Consider the following 17,557-nt stretch of genomic DNA (forward strand, 5'->3'; position numbering starts at 1 on the left):
TCACTATTTATCACTACAATCACCTCATTTCTCTGCATGAAACCACAAGAACACAAGCCTTTCCAAAGATTTCCATAGTATCCTAAAGTTTATAATTCTAGGGAATAAGACCCAGATATCTTTTTTAGGAGTTCTAAGTCCTGAAGTAACCAAGACAGCTTGACAAATCGGTCCTTTTTCTGATGGATGTATAAATTTCCACTGGTTATTACCCAAATTATTTCAAAAATAAAAGTAAAGAGTCACTTATTATCATCATCTCAATTTGCAACCTTTTAAAATTAACTCCATGATTTCACAAGTGTTTGGTTTCACGTTGTCATAATCACTATATTATATTTTTTAAATATGTGGTGTGTTTGTACTGATTTAGAGATGACAGTGCAGTTGACAAAGACTTAGAAACATGTTCAACATTATCCAGCAACTTGGAAGCAAAAAAGAAAAAGATAAAAAAAGAAAAACTTAGAAAGCCTCTAAGTTTGAAATTTGTAAGTACAGTTGACCCTTGAAAACATGAATTTGAACTGTACAGTTCTATTTACACACGGATGTTTTTTCAATATTAATACTACAGTACTACACCATCCAAGGTTGAGTAAATCCATTGATGCAGAACCTGGGATTCCAAGGAACCACTGTGAAACTTGGCATGCAAGAGGGTCCTGGAATCAACCCCTAGCAGATACAGAAGGACAACTGCAAGATCTGGGGACATCTTTTTTTTCCTTAATACAAATTTTAGAAAGGATCTTTCCTATAATTGAACTTAATTTCTTTTCTTCCTACCCTCTTCTGAACTTTACATCCCACCCCCGCCCCTTTACACTGAACTTGGACTCTACTCAATGAATTAGCATTCCACAATTAGCCTGGATACCTGAGATGTTTCCCAACTAGCAGATCAGTGAGTGCAGAGGAGGACATAAATAAAGGTTGGAACTCAAGCAGACAGAGTTGCAAATGTCAAGGAATTGACAGCAAGAACAGAGAAAGCTATATTATATATAACCTGAGACAATTATCTGGGAGGAGAAGGGTAGAACGGAGTACATATCAATAACTTTTTATGAAATTTTATAAACATATTATTTACAAAATATCCTCTTAAAATTTCTTGTCACTTATACAGCCCTAAATTCTATCCTCTTACACTTCAAGCCAATGAGACTATACCTTACTGCTTGAATAATGTCGAGTTACCCAGACAAGATTCCAGAGCCTGGGTTGTGTACTCACGAACAGCCAACAAAAAACACACAAAATGTAGCTCTCTCTCAGTGACATGCCCTTCTTTCAGGGGAAATTCCCTTTGATTTCTGCTTGCTTTGGGTGACTCTTCAGTGTTTTCAAATAATGAGATTTTTTTTCTTTTTTATTTTGTGTAGAGTTTATGATTGTTTTCTGTAGGATAGTAAGTCTGATACAAGCTACTTCACCATCACTGGGGTTGAAGCTCAACTCCATTCTTACTTAAAACACCAAGGAAAATAATTATCAAAGCATCTGCATCACAAATAAATGGAAATAAAAAATGAAACAAGGAAGTGAACATCTTCCCATCTGCGATCTATAAAGTGGATAAAACAACCTAATATAATCAACATTGCCAGAGATGGGATTAACACTATAACTAAAGCTATACTATTTATTTTACTACAAATCTACATGGGAACAAGAGAAAGGAAAAGATAAAACCCCTGACATTGGAGCTATCTATCCTACCTTGACTCTCTGAATGTTTTTTTATATGCACAATTGTGTGAGTGCATGTGTGCTTCTTACACATAAGTGTAAGAATACATAATTCATTCTGGTAGTGAAAGGGAATCTATCCTCATTGTGACTGGAAATTACAGGTAAAAATAAGCTTTTTACATATCTTTGATAACCATTCTATACATCACTGTCCACTGTGTGGGAGCAGAAAACTAAAATATTTGAAAAAAGAAAAAAAAATCACCTTGGTAAATGGAGTCATTTCCAAAGCTGGATGTATTTAATGCTGAAGAGTGGCCTACTTCCAGTTTTGTTTCCATGAAGGACATACATGAACCCAGGGAAAATGTGCAAATATTCTAAACTTTTTGGATCCCCTTTTCCATCACAAATGAAGTGAAAGTCAAAGTGTTAGTTGCTCAATTGTGTTTGACTCTTTGTGACCTCGTGGACTGTAGCCTGCCAGGCATCTCTGTCCATGGGATTCTCCAGGCCAGAATACTGGAGTGGGTTGCCATTCCCTTCTCCAGGGGATCTTCCCAACCCAGGGATCAAACCCAGGTCTTCTGCATTGCAGGCAGATTTTTTACTGTCTGAACCACCAGGGAAGCCCATCACAATTGCTACCACCCAAAAAGGGCCAGGGATATCCACACACCCAAGACATCTGTCTGTGACAGCAACTTCTGTCACAAGACAATTCCTGAGAGCAATACTTTTCAACATATAACATGTATGGGAATTACCAATATCTTCCTAAAATGCAGATTTTTTGTTTTGTGAGTCTGAAATGGGACCCTAGATTCTGTATTTCTAACAAGCTCCCAGGTGGTACTGCTGATTCACAATCCACACTTCCAGTAGAAAAGTCTAAGTTCAGACAATTACTCATGATCAGGGGTCAGGTTATCATCTTGCTCCCCAGGGATTTCACATCTCTAAATAAGTGAGATCATGGCAAGGGAGGTACAGAGATAGAGACGCTTAGTCTCAGGTGTTGACCTTGCATTACCATGCCCCAGAGAAAGGATACCTCCTTAACTTTTGTACCCTAAGCACCTCTCTAGTCTGGCTCAAGTCCTGACCCTGGGTGATAGCTGAGACAAGAATCATAATGAAATAGGGTATTGAGATTTAAGACCACAAAAAGAGAAATGACAAACAGGAGAAGGATGATTGGAAACGTGACATAACTTCCATCTAGAAATTATAATGGCCGTAATTTTTCCTTAACCTCTGCAGTGGCAAGGAACACGAGAAAGAAGGAAGTCAGTCTGTTCCGCTAGAACAGTAGTGGTAGAGTGTTGCAGAAGGCACCCCGTATTTCTTTATTTTTTTTCTGTTAGTGGCACAAAATTTATACTCAAGACATTAAATATTTCACATAGATTGAAGAAATTTTTCACAGGGCTTTTGAATGACAACTTCCTATTTTATAAGTAATTGGAATCAATTTATCAAAATTATCAAAATCAAATAAATCCAAGAAAATATTAAGAACCGTGTTTAATTCCCTTAAGTGTTATGAGTTCTGCTATCTAAAAATTATATCTCTAAGACTGTAATAATATGAAAAAGTGTCAGAATACAATATTAAGTGAAAATATGGATGATTTAAAATTGCATTTGCAATATGATTGCAACTATTTTTTTTGAAAAATTTTACAAAGAATAACTAAAATAACACTTGGATTTCACTGAATCATTTCCTTTAAATAAAGAAATATGATTGATTCATTTTTCTTCCTTCATGCCTTTTTTTTAAATTTATGTGACTTTTTAATTAAAAACAAGGTCTGCAAGTAGCTTTCAAATCATTACTAGCATCGCAAAATCTTCATTATCCCCATGCTTCTCCCCAGTGCCTATTCCTCTCCAAACTATAGCATCACTAGTCTAACTTCTAAGACCATAGATTGGTTTTACCTATTTTCATACTTTATAAGTCATTCAATTTATATTATTTTATGATTTCATTCAACACTATACAACTCACCTGTATAGCTGCGTATAGTATACACCACTCATTCTACCTAGTAACCTATGATTTGAATATAACTCAAGTTACTTATTCATGTTACTGGTGATGGACATTGGTTTTTTTTTTTTGTAAATTTTGCCTGTGACTAGACTGCAATGCACCAGGGGGCTTCCCTGGTGGCTCAGAGGTTAAAGAGTCTGCCTGCAATGCGGGAAACCCAGGTTCGATCCCTGGGTCAGGAAGATCCTCCGGAGAAGGAAATGGCAACCCACTCCGGTATTCTTGCCTGGGAAATACCATGGACACAGGAGCCTGGTGGCCTACAGTCCACGGGGTCGCAAAGAGTTGGACACGACTGAGTGACTTCACTTAGACTGCAATGATTTTTTAGCACATATCTTTTGGTGATCATACGAATGCATTTTTGTTGGGTATATATCTAGGAGGGAATTACCAGTTCATGGGATAGGCATAAGCTCACCTTTACTGAGCACTGAGCACTGCTCAGCAGTTTATACCAAATTAATTCTTCAATTTGAAGTGGATAAGATATCTAGTTTCCTCACCAACACTGGATTTTTTCCATCATTTTCATTTAGCCACTGTAGCGGTAGCCCATCGTGGTTTTACTTGAAATCTCCTTATATTTAATATAATTGAACACCTTGTCATATGTTTAAGGCTTTCCTGGTGGCTCATCTGGTAAACAGCCCATCTGCAATGAGGGAGACCTGGATTCGATCCCTGGGTTGGGAAGATTCCCCTGGAGAAAGGAACAGATACCCATTCCAGTATTCTGGCCTGGAGAATTCCATATAGCCCATGGGGTCACAAAGAGTTGGATACGACTGAGTGACTTTCCCATTTCACACATTTTCATATGCTTAGTGTACACTTCACTAGTCTTTTCTGTGATGTTGTTGCCCACACTCAAATTGAGTTGTTGTCTTTCTAACTAATTTATGAGATTGCCTTTCATATGAGGATAAGTCCTTTGTCAGACACATGTACTACAAGAACTCTTTCAATCTCTAATTGTATCTTTGAATAAATAGTTCTTACTTGTATTATAGTCTCTTGTATACTATTTTCTTCCATGTTAGGGTTTTTGATTCCTGCCTTAATAATTTTGACTGCTGCAAAGTCAGAAAGATGTTCATGTATTTTTTTTCTCTAATGTTTTATTTTTTTTATCTTTTACATTTAGATTTACAGTCCATCTGGAATCACATTTTTTTAATATATTGTATTCGATACATTTTTTCCATAAGAAAGAGAAAGAAAGTGAAGTAGATCAGTCGTGTCCTACTCTTTGCGACCCCATGGACTGTAACCTACTAGGCTCCTCCATCAGTGGAATTTTCCAGGCAAGAGTGGGTTGTCATTTCCTTCTCCAGGGGATCTTCCCGACCCAGGGATTGAACCTGGGTCTCCCGCATTGCGGGCAGACGCTTTATCATTTGAGCTACCCAATTAAGGCAGCACCATTTGTTGAAAAGATCATCCTTTCCCCACTACACTCCAGTGTTACCTATGTCATAGGACATTGGTGTGGGCCTGTTTCTTCCTAACTTGATATCCAATTGGTGATAAAATTATCTCATCTCAACACAGATTGGGAAAATGCTCTAAGTAAGAATGAAACGGTGAGCCATTTTTTTCTCTTATTCTTACCCTGTTATTAACCATTTTTACCATCACCTTACTCTTTCTTTGTAAATTTTTCTTTACAAAAAGACTTGGCTTCATTTCAGTTCAGTTGCCCAGTCATGTCCGACTCTTTGCACCCCATGAACTGCAGCATGCCAGGCTTCCCTATCCATCACCAACTCCCAGAGATCACCCAAACACATGTCCATGGAGTCGGTGATGCCATCCAACTATCTCATCCTCTGTCGTCCCCTTCTCCTACTGCCCTCAATTTTTACCAGCATCAGTGTCTTTTCCAAGGAGTCAGCTCTTCACATCAGGTGGCCAAAGTATTGGAGTTTCAGCTTCAGCATCAGTCCTTCCAATGAATATTCAGGACTGATTTCCTTTAGGATGGACTGGTCGGATCTCCTTGCAGCCCAAGGGACTCTCAAGAATCTTCTCCAACACCACAGTTCAAAAGCATCAATTCTTCGGCACTCAGCTTTCTTTATACTTCAACTCTCACATCCATATATGACCACTGGAAAAACCATAGCCTTGACTAGAGATGGACCATGTTGGCAAGGTAATGTCTCTGCTTTTTAATATGCTATCTAGGTTGGTCATAACTTTCCTTCCAAGGAGTAAGCGTCTTTTAATTTCATGGCTGCAGTCACCATCTGCAGTGATTTTGGAGCCCCAAAAAATAAAGTCAGCCACTGTTTGCACTGTTTCCCCATCTATCTGCCATGAAATGATGGGACCAGATGCCATGATTTTAGTTTTCTGAGTGTTGAGCTTTAAGCCAATTTTTCAGTCTCCTCCTTCACTTTCATCAAGAGGCTCTTTAGTTCTTCTTCACTTTCTGCCATAAGGGTGGTATCATTTGCATATCTGAGGTTATTGATATTTCTCCCGGCAATCTTGATTCCAGCTTGTGCTTCCTCCAGCCCGGCGTTTCTCATGATGTACTCTGCATAGAAGTTAAATAAGCAGAGTGACAATATACAGCCTTGACGTACTCCTTTTCCTATTTGGAACCAGTCTGTTGTTCCATGTCCAGTTCTAACTGTTGCTTCCTGACCTGCATACAGATTTCTCAAGAGGCAGGTCAGGTGGTCTGATATTCCCATCTCTCTCAGAATTTTCCACAGTTTAGTGTGATCCACACAGTCAAAGGCTTTGGCATAGTCAAGAAAGCAGAAATAGATGTTTTTCTGGAACTCTCTTGCTTTTTTGATGATCCAGCGGATGTTGGCAATTTGATCTCTTGTTCCTCTGCCTTTTCTAAATCCAGCTTGAACATCTGGAAGTTCACGGTTCACATATTGCTGAAGCCTGGCTTGGAGAATTTTGAGCATTACTTTACTAGCATATGAGATGAGTGCAATTGTGCAGTAGTTTGAGCATTCTTCGGCGTTGCCTTTCTTTGGGATTGGAATGAAAACTGACCTTTTCCAGTCCTGTGGCCACTGCTGAGTTTTCCATATTTGCTGGCATATTGAGTGCAGTACTTTCACAGCATCATCTTTCAGGATTTGAAATAGCTCAACTGGAATTCCATCACCTCCACTAGCTTTGTTTGTAGTGATGCTTCCTAAGGCCCACTGACTTCACATTCCAGGATGTCTGGCTGTAGGTGATTGATCACACCATCGTGATTATCTTGGTCATGAAGATCTTTTTTGTACAGTTCTGTGTATTCTTGCCACCTCTTCTTAATATCTTTTGCTTCTGTTAGGTCCATATCATTTCTGTCCTTTATTGAGCCCATCTTTGCATGAAATGTTCCCTTGGTATCTTTAATTTTCCTGAAGAGTTCTCTAGTCTTTCCCATTCTATTGTTTTCTTCTATTTCTTTGCATCGATCGCTGAGGAAGGCTTTCTTATCTCTCCTTGCTATTATTTGGAACTCTGCATTCAAATGGGTATCTTTCCTTTCTCCTTTGCTTTTCACCTCCCTTCTTTTCACAGCTATTTGTAAAGCCTCCTCATACAACCATTTTGCTTTTTTGCACTTTTTTTTCTTGGGGATGGTCTTCATTCCTGTCTCCTATACAATATCATGAACCTCCATCCATAGTTCATCAGGCACTCTGTCTATCAGATCTAGGCCCTTAAATCTATTTCTCACTTCCACTGTATAGTCATAAGGGATTTGATTTAGGTCATACCTGAATGGTCTAATGGTTTTCTCTACTTTCTTCAACTTCAGTCTGAATTTGGCGGTAAGGTGTTCATGATCCGAGCCATAGTCAGCTCCCAGTCTTGTTTTTGCTGACTGTATAGAGCTTCACCATCTTTGGCTGCAAAGAACATAATCAATCTGATTCGATGTCGACCATCTGGTGATGTCCAAATGTAGAGTCTTCTCTTGTGTTGTTGGAAGAGGGTGTTTGCTGTGATCAGTGCATTCTTTTGGCAGAACTCTATTAGCCTTTGTCCTGCTTCGTTCTGTACTCTAGGGCCAAATTTGCCTGTTATTCCAGGTGTTTCTTGACTTCCTACTTTTGCATTCCAGTCCCCTGTAATGAAAAGGACATCTTTTTTGGGTGTGATTTCTAAAAGGTCTTGTAGGTCTTCATAGAACTGTTCAACTTCAGCTTCTTCAGTGTTACTGTTTGGGGCATATACTTGGATTGTGATATTGAATGGTTTCCCTTGGAAATGAACAGAGATCATTCAAGTCTTTACAAAAAGACTTGGCTTAATTAATGTATATTATTAGCTCAGACTCTTTAAGTCTTAAACATCTAAGTAGCTTAAACAAAAAAGAAATTTTATTATAAGGAAAATGGTATCTCATAAAACCATGGGAAATATTGGGGCTGTGGCTCAGAATACCCTCCACTCTCTGGCCATTTTTCCCTGTCTCTATAATTTGCTTTCTTCTCTCTCATACTCTACGAAATACTTTTTCTAGTTTTCTGAAGCACACAGCTGAAAATCTGGCCTCAAAACTCTTGAGCTAGAGCTTCAGTCATCTGAGGAACTCTCATTTCTTCGGTCTCCCAAATCAGAAAATTTTATAAATAATATATATTTTCATCCAGCATAGAATTTAACACATAAGTAGATATTATGATGATGATGACAGCAATGATTAGATAGGAACAGGCAATAACAGCTCATAGTTATTCATTATCTCAAGGGTCAAATTTAATTGCTGGCACTCAGATGACCAGTATAGGACCAGATCCCACTCTCTCACCACCCCAGCCATTGATGGGAAAAGAAAATTTTTCACATGATCAAGCTGGGCCACATTGGTTTAAGAAGGAGTATGGTAGATCCTAGACAAGGGTAGATGTCAAAATCTACATCTTGGTGAGTGCTATGTACTGATTGTATCTCCTCAAAATTGATGTTAAAGCCCTAACCTCCCAAGTGACTATATTTGGAATAGGGCCTTTAGAAGGTAATTAAGGTTAAATAAGATTATAAGGGTGTGGCCCTGATCTGATAAGATTAGCAACTTTATAAGAACAGAAAAAAAAGACCCAGTCCCTCCCCCCCAACCCCCTCCCTCCTGCACATGTACTACAGAAAGGACATATGAGGGCATAGTGAGAAAGCAGCCATCTGCGAGCCAGGAAGAGAGCTCTCATTGGTAAAAAAAAATCAACCAGAACCTTGACCTTAGACTTTTGTCCTCTAGAACTGAGAAAAATAAATTTCTGTCATTGAAGTCTCCCCATCTGTAGAAGCTTGTGATGGCAGCCTGAGCTGACTAAGACAGTGGGTGTGGACAAAACCCAGCAAAGCTTCCTTGTGGTTCTGTCTAGCAGGCCTTTACTGACTAGCCCTAATCCAGTTTCTGGTCATCACTACTCCCCAGCCCAAGTCTGCTGACTTCCTTAGTGACCCTATAAGAGGACCTATTATTTATTTTATAAGTAAACAATTATTATTTAATTTGAAAAACCTAAGGTAAAAAGCATAGGCAATACGTTTTACTAGTCAGTAAAAGCAATTCTGCTAATCCACTGGTAATACACTGAACAGAGTTGTAAAGCACTTTACTGAAAGCAAAATATTCAGAAAAAATAGACATTTATACAAAATTATAAAATGCTTGTAATAAGAATAAGGAAAGCATATTGTATATTTCACGAAAAGCACAAACTTATTTTATAGAGCCAATTACAGCCTTAAAAAATTTAAGTGGAAATTTAAATGTGCAAAAATGTATAAACATTCTACAAAAGATGGTTGTTCTTTTTTCTGATTCAGCTGTGATTTAGCCCCCTGCAGCTTATCTCACCCCACCAGCTCATGACTCATGAGCCACTCTGAAAAAAATCATTTTCTTTTCACTAACTTTTGTTAGTCATCACCAGCGTGCTTGCTTTCCCCAAGTCCTCCCATTTGGAGTATCATTTAATTCCTGAGGCTGCTACCTTTTCTGTAATTTACCATGCTAAGTCTCAGGCCTGCAGCCAAGCATCCACATCTGCTGAAATGCCTCTGCAAGACCAGTGGAGTCCCTGGGTGCGTTAGGGGAAACAGACTGACTGAAACTGCCTACACTGGCCAGGCAGGCATCATAGAAACCATTTGTGGGAGTTATTCTTACCGGGAGGTCCCAGTAAGGAACACAAAACGAATAAGTCACCACCAATGGGAAGGGTTAGGGAAAGGTCAAAAGGAGACACCGTGTGTCCTACCACCTCCCAGAATCCTTTTCACTGGCATCCATCTTGGCTGAGCAAAGCGTGGGCCACCAGGAAGGGCCCTGAGTCAGAATGATTGGCCAGAGACAACCCAGAAGCTAAGCCCATCACCATAAAGCCTGAGCCATTTGGCAGAGTAGCTCTCCTGGGTTCGCTTACCCTACTGCTCTCTGCCCGGGTGCCCCTTCCCAATGAAGTATCAGTTGCATTGTCAGCACATTTGTCCTTCAGACAATTCATTTCAAAATGTTAGACAAAAGCTCCCTTTTGGGCCCTGGAAGGTGTCACCCTTGCTGCAACAGGTGTAGACTGGGCTCCTCACAAAAATGGGTCATGAAGCATAGATGGATCAGCAGTTCTGCCTCAAAGGCCAAGAGATCCAGAGAGGAGGTAGAAAATCAGCCTCCAGACAAGTCAACCAGTACAGGGCCTGGAAAAGACAAGAGATTTGGCCTGCCACCAGCTTACTATCGTTTGTTTTTGTCCCTCTTTATGCCTACCTAAGACCCTTCAACTACTCACTTTTCACATATTTGGAGGCTAATCCCATGTGAGAAACACTTAGAAAAACAAGTGTGACGGCTCTGCTTGAGGCCCAGAGAGAAGACTCCTTCTGAAATGGGCCCTGTAGTTGTTTTCCCAGGTAAAATGCATAAGACTTGATCCCCATTGCCTGAATTCCTTTCTCACCACACCCAAGGTCATTTTAATGAAAATTCCAAAGTCCAAGCCAAGAGGATAGAATTGCTCTTAATCCTTCAGCAGTGCTGTCATTCGATCCCTAGACCCGCTGGAGTGATTATTGTGTGTCTGAGGTGAGGGGCACAGCTGAGCAGGCAGCAGAAGGAAGTGGCCGCTAGTGCAGGAGGCTGGTGTCCTGACCCTTATTTCTGTGCTGATGTCCTGTTGCTCCTTCTCAAAACCCAGAGGCCTATAGCCACCACCCCTACCAACTGTTCTCCCTAGCATTGCAAAATAATGCTATTTCTTCACCTTTTCTTCACCTTTCTGAGAACTCCAAGAAGTCACTGATATTTTCTTAATATTATTCATTTTATTGAGAAGGTTGAATCAGAATATAATTCATTTCCTGATTTTCTGCCAGACAAGGGAGGCTAAGGTTTGTGTGGAACACGCAATTATACTTCTCGACACCCTCATATCTGTGACTGAGCATTTCATTAGAACACTGAAAAATTATGTTGAAAAAGCAAATGGGAAATGAAAGAAACAACTTGGGTCCTTGGTAAAATGTTTAGTTTGTTTTTATTTTCTTTCTAACCTCCTGAGTGATGGGGGTATGAAGAGGCTGATGACCAAACGTCTAGGCTGTTCTGGGACCTCTCTGTCTCCTGAGCCAGATAAGTGTACATTCTTCAGCACTGCAAGGACTAATCAACAACCCCGGCCCTTCCTAATGACCAGACAGAGCAACAGCCCCCAGCTTCCTGTCAGGCTGAACTCTGGAAGCGCCAGCCTCCAGCAAACCTGCCAAAGTCATCTGCTTTGGTATTTTCTTACCTCTGAGATTAAAGGAATAGATCCTTCTCCCTACACCCGGCTAAGCGGAAGGGAGCCAGGGGAGGCTGTGCTGTGGGGTGTAAAACAGATTCCTTTCTTTTCAAGCCCTAGAGGCAAACATGTGTAGGGAGTATCCCTCTCACAGAAAAAAACAAAAAAACCTTTCCTTCTATTACAACACTCAGGCTTAAAAAGACTGACTACTTTAGAAGAGTTTTGGAAACCAAAAATGTAAGGTAAAATCTGAAGAATGATCATTATAAATAATATCTTTAACTTTCTTCTTTTTCCACTAAATGCAAAACTGCTTAGGGAAGATGAAACTGAATCTGGTTGTTTCCTCCCTGAATGATACCATATTGGCTGATATTCCCTAACCTTCTTCTCCTTCCCCACCCCCACCCCCACCCCCAGACTTTTCTCCCACAGGTACTGCTCAGCCAGAATGAAGGCAAGGAGAGATCAGACAGTAGGAGGCAGTCACAGAGCCAATGGCTGGGAGCATGCAGTACCCGTGCTTTTCGTCATGAGTCATTCCACCAAGTGTCCCCTGGACCTTGACACTGAAAAAGCACAATTGGGGACTTCCCTGGTGATCCACTGGTTAAGACTGTGCCTACCAATGGGTTCCCTGCTGGCTCAGATGCTAAACAACATGCCTGCAATTCAGGAGACTCTGGTTCAATCCATGGGTCTGGAAGATCCCCTGGAGAAGGGAATGGCAACCCACTCCAGTATTCTTGCCTGAAGAATCCCATGGACAGAAGATTCAGGTGGGATACAATCAATGGATTTGCAAAGAGTTGGACACAACTGAGCGACTAACACTTTCACTTTCCACTGTGAGGGCAAGGGTGGGGGCAAGCTGGGGATGGTTGTAGAGGTGTAGTTCCATCTCTCCTTGGGGAACCAAGATCTCGCATTCTTCGTGGCCAATAAACCAAAACATAAAACAGAAGCAATATTGTAACAAATTCAATAAAGACTAAAGATGTTCCATATAAAAAAAAAATCTTAGAAAAAATAAACATAATACGTATTTACGTCATTTCTATAGATGGTATGATTAAACTTCTTGATTTACTAAGAAGTATTCCTAACTTCCCTCTGAGAATATTTAGATTTAATTCTTGCAGAAAAAAAAAGAATTAAATATATATATGTATTATTTAGAAGGTGTACCAAGAAGACAAAAGATCATTATTCCAGAAGGCACCCTATAAATGTCACTGCCTGTCTCCTTGCCTCAATCCACACCTGTGTGTACACAGGGAACAGTGATGTCATGGCTACAGTTCTCAGACTTTTTCAGGAAAGCCAAGATAATCCTCTCCATATAATTGTTGGCACCATACCTAACTTCCTAAAACAAACCAATAAATGTTTTAACATTTTTTGACAGTTTTCAAATCCTACATAAATGTATCTGGTCCTCCTACTTGACTCTGATTTACAGAGACGTAACTGAGATTCAAGAAGGTCAGAAAAACAAGGAAATGAGGTAGGAACCAGAACCCAGGGCTTCTGGCCCTGACTCTTCAGTCAGATTGTAGTCAGTCCTGTATTTGTGACTGCTCACACACCATCTAGCCTTGGGTACCTGGATAAGGTGTCTGAGTTTAGATTCCTTTATTGCAAAAAAAAGGAAGGTTGAGAAGGGTTCAATCAGTTGATGTTTACAGTTTTAGTTTCTATAGTTCTAGAAATCCTAGAGCCTTCCCAAGACACCTGAGTGGCGTGGCCTCTTCTCGAGTTTCTTGAGAATAATCAGTAATGGCTTTTGCCGTTTCTTTCTGTAAGCAAGAAGTCTGCATAACTTTTGAGATTTCCACCAACTGGCAAACTCACATAGAAGAGGAAGGCTGTTGACCTGTACATAATCTCCACAGATCTATATGTCTTATGCCCTATGGTTTGCATCAGTGTTCTTGCTTCCATCGAAATCTCAGTTTCACTATAACCTGTAACAGCTATTACTTCCGTTTTTCCAATGAAGACTCAGATGTCAGCCACTGTACCACTTCCATGCCTCTCCCCACCAGACTGGAAAGTACTGGAATGTATATGTGGAAGAATTTAAATGAAGCTTAAGTTCTAACAAAGAAGTTGGCATCACAGTGCTTTAAATTAATTTCCATTATGACTTACAAGGCTCCTGGGTGGCTCAATGGTAAGGAATCCATCTGCCAACGTAGGAGACCCAGGTTTGATCCTTGGGTTGGGAAGATCCCCTGGAGAAGTAAATGGCAATCCATTCCAGTATTCTTGCCTGGGAAATCCCATGGACAGAGGAACCTGGGTAGCTACAGTCCAAGAGGTCGCAAAAGAGTCAGACATGACTTAGCTACTAACAAGGACAACGTGACTTACAGGTACTCCACCATCCAGTCCATGAACATCCTCAGTGGCTGGCAGATCCCAGCAACCCCTTTCCAGATGCCTTACTGACCAAACCTCTCAGCACCAGCACCATCAGGGGAGACAGGGATGGAGGGCTGGCCATGTTCATTCAAAGGACACAACAAGGACATTTTCTAGATAAAAAGTCACCACCTCCTGTCAGTCAGTGCTTCCCTTCTTTAGGGAAGATGGAGCTGTAATCAGCTGTATTTTTAAGCAACATTCTTTTTCTCTTTGCCTCATTGATGTCAACTAATGTGGTGGGGCAGAAAGAGCAGCTGGTCTGATGCCCAGTCCTGCTTTTGCATCTGGATCTGTTTCCGAGTTGAAGAAGAAAGGACTCAGAAAAGAATGGATTCTGAACTTAGTCACAGGGAGAAGCTTCTTTATAGGCTCCCATTAAAAGACACAGAAAAAAAAAAAAAGCCTTATGGTTACCAAAAGGGAAAGGGGAGGAGAGATAGATGAGTTTGAGAGGAACAGATACATACTATTATCTACATAACAGGGAAACAACAAGGACTTACTATATAGCACAGTGAACTGTATTCACTATCTTGTAATAACATATAATGAAAAGTGAAAGAAAGTGAAGTCACTCAGTCATGTCCGACTCTTTGCGACCCCTTGGACTGTAGCCTACCAGGTTCCTCTGTCCATGGGATTCTCCAGGCAAGAACACTGGAGTGGGCTTCCATTTCCTTCTACAATGGAAAAGACTCCAAAAAAGAATAGATAGATAATATATATATGGAAGGATGAATAATTGAATTACTGTGCTATACACCTGAAACTAGCACATTATAAATCAACTAAACTTCAATTCAAAAAAAAAAAAAACCTCCCATCAAATTTGAGACTATTGGACAGAGAAGAGAAGGACACAGTGCTGGCCAGAGGCAGCAGGTAACATCACAGCTACTGAGAACAGGACAGGGGAGGCAGACGGAGCCCCATCAGCTCAGTGAAAGGAAGCTGGGCACCACCGTGCTCTGGACTGAAGTCTAATAAACTTGTCCGAATCCCAGCTCTACATAACTCCTAGAATGCTGACCTTAGTCAAACTGCCTAACTTATGTAGGTCTCATTTTACTGATCTGTATAAAAATGGGTAATTTTTTGGCTCCATCCATCTCACAGGTGATTGCAATCAGGTAATATATGTGAAGTCAGGTAAAATGGTTATACAAAATATATACAATTTATTATCAGGTGATCCCTCCTACTTTATTGGTCAGCAACATCAAGGAGACATCCAGTGTAAACAGTTCATCCAGTGTAGATTTTACTAAATGGACCACAAATCAATCATACCAGGATTGTCTAACATCAATTTTACGTCAGTTTTCTAAAGCACAAACATCTTGGAAAGTACAGATGATCCTATATAATGCCTGTGGGTGATATCTGATTGCATTTGTCATTTTGTGTTAAAATATTGGCACAGGTAGCCTAAATCAACATTAGGCTAAATCAACATCATAGAAATTCATAAGAAATGTGTTTTTTATGAAACTCACATGGAAGGGTAAAATTAGAAACATAGTAATCCTCTCATATCTTATTCAAAGAACACAAAATTTGGAGTATTTTTTAGTAGTATTATTGTTATTACTATTATAATGATATATGATATTTTTACTATTTTTATTATCATGCTGATTATTTTTATTGTGATATACAGATTATTTTCCTTTTGGGCCATCAACCTAAATGATCTAAAGCCTCATCCTTTAAGATCAAGGGAAGATTTACAAGACATCAAAATAATTGTCATAATTTATTATATTAGTTTGGGCTACCAATTGCATCATTCAGAAGTTATACAAATTGTGCCCATAAATATCATGAACTTGAAAAATCAAGAAACAGTAATTCTATTTGAACACAGAGATTTCAGGGGGAAAAATGATGAAATTAAGGTTCAAATATGCAGAAAAATTAGGGGAAAAAAATTCGCCACACAATAATTTACTTTCTTTAAGTTCCAAGGAATAGAAATATGTTAAATTACTTGCAGGGAATTGCATTTTAGCATTATTTGCTTCTCTTTTTAAATACAGATTCTGTGGACTTTTTACTAGAATTTTAAATTTCTAGCTGCTTATTTCCACTAAGGATAAACAAAGAGAATAAAATCTACCCCTGAGAGGGAACCACTGTGTAACTCTTTGGACAGAAGGAAGTGCCCTTGAACACTTAGAACTTACAGCATTCAAAATGATCTTTTTCAGTCCTGAGTGTTCATTGGAAGGACTGACGCTGAGAAGGACTGACGTTGAAGCTGAAACTCCAATACTTTGGCCATCAGATGCGAAGAACTGACTCATTTGAAAAGACCCTGATACTGGAAAAGATTGAAAGCAGGAGGAGAAGGGGACAACGGAGAATAAGGTGGTTGGATGGCATCACCGACTCGATGGACATGGGTTGGGTGGACTCTGGGAGTTGGTGATGGACGGGGAGGCCTGGCGTGCTGTGGTCCATGGGGTTGCAGAGTCGGACACAACTGAGCGACTGAACTGAACTGAACTGAATTTACTCAAAATATATATGAAATACCTGAAAAATCATGAATAATCTGTATCAGGATTAACTGTTTGTTACATATTCTCAATATTATACTTACCACTTATTAACCAAAAAAAAAAAAAAGATCTTTTGAGGAAAATGGTTTTGGCCAATTTCATCTCATCCACATTCCTACATTCCCCTTCAGTTTCTCTGGATTCAAGAGCTTGCCTGCTGGCATAGGATGGAGTCAGGCACTGCTCTAATCCTAAAGATGGAAGCTGACCCCACTGAGCTAACTGAAAGCACAGAGGGAAGAAGCCTAGCTCTCCTCTTCTTGGATGGACCTCTACAGAAAAAATTGGTCTCTCACTCTGACACCAAACCCACCCAGGCAGCTGCTTGCTGCATAAAATATAAATGCAGAGAGAACAAAGAGTGTAAAATCTCTCAGCTTGGAGAACTGCTGCCCCAGCCACTCTGAGCAATGTTCATGAAAGCTGCTCTGCATTCCAGAAAACCAAAGAGTGAGAGCCTTGATAAGATAACCAGGTAATTAATGAAGCAATTTCCCCTTCCTGCTCACATGCTGGATTTATTTTTTAATATAAATTATCATCATCTTAAGCAATAATACACTCTCTTCCTGTAACCTTTAAGAACTTGCCAAATGGAGCAGTACAAACATATTACTCACATTTTTTTGTGTCTAGTTTTTCAGTTTTTAACTTACACACAAAAAAATCTTGTAAATACAGTCAGCTGTTTAACTTTTTTGTTTCCTTTGTTTTGCTTCACTTTTTTTTTTCTCTTTTACAGAAATAATTTTAACTTCTAGTTTTATAATCAGCTTTTTTTCAGGTTATATGAAATGGACACATCCCATGGTATCAAATATTCATTTACTATAGTAATTTTTTAAATCATTTTGGCAATAAGATTATTTTTTCAACCAAAATGTATGTGGACCTCAGAATATAAAAGAATAGTAAGAACTTAGCCATATTCTAATAACATCATGTACGTGTTTAGTTGCTCAATTGTCCTACACTTTGCAGCCCCATGGACTTCAGCTCACCAGGCTCCTCTGCCCATGGAATTTTCCAGGCAAGAATACTGG

The sequence above is a fragment of the Capricornis sumatraensis genome, chromosome 17 (assembly GCF_032405125.1).
Source record: "Capricornis sumatraensis isolate serow.1 chromosome 17, serow.2, whole genome shotgun sequence".
Classification (NCBI taxonomy): domain Eukaryota; kingdom Metazoa; phylum Chordata; class Mammalia; order Artiodactyla; family Bovidae; genus Capricornis; species Capricornis sumatraensis.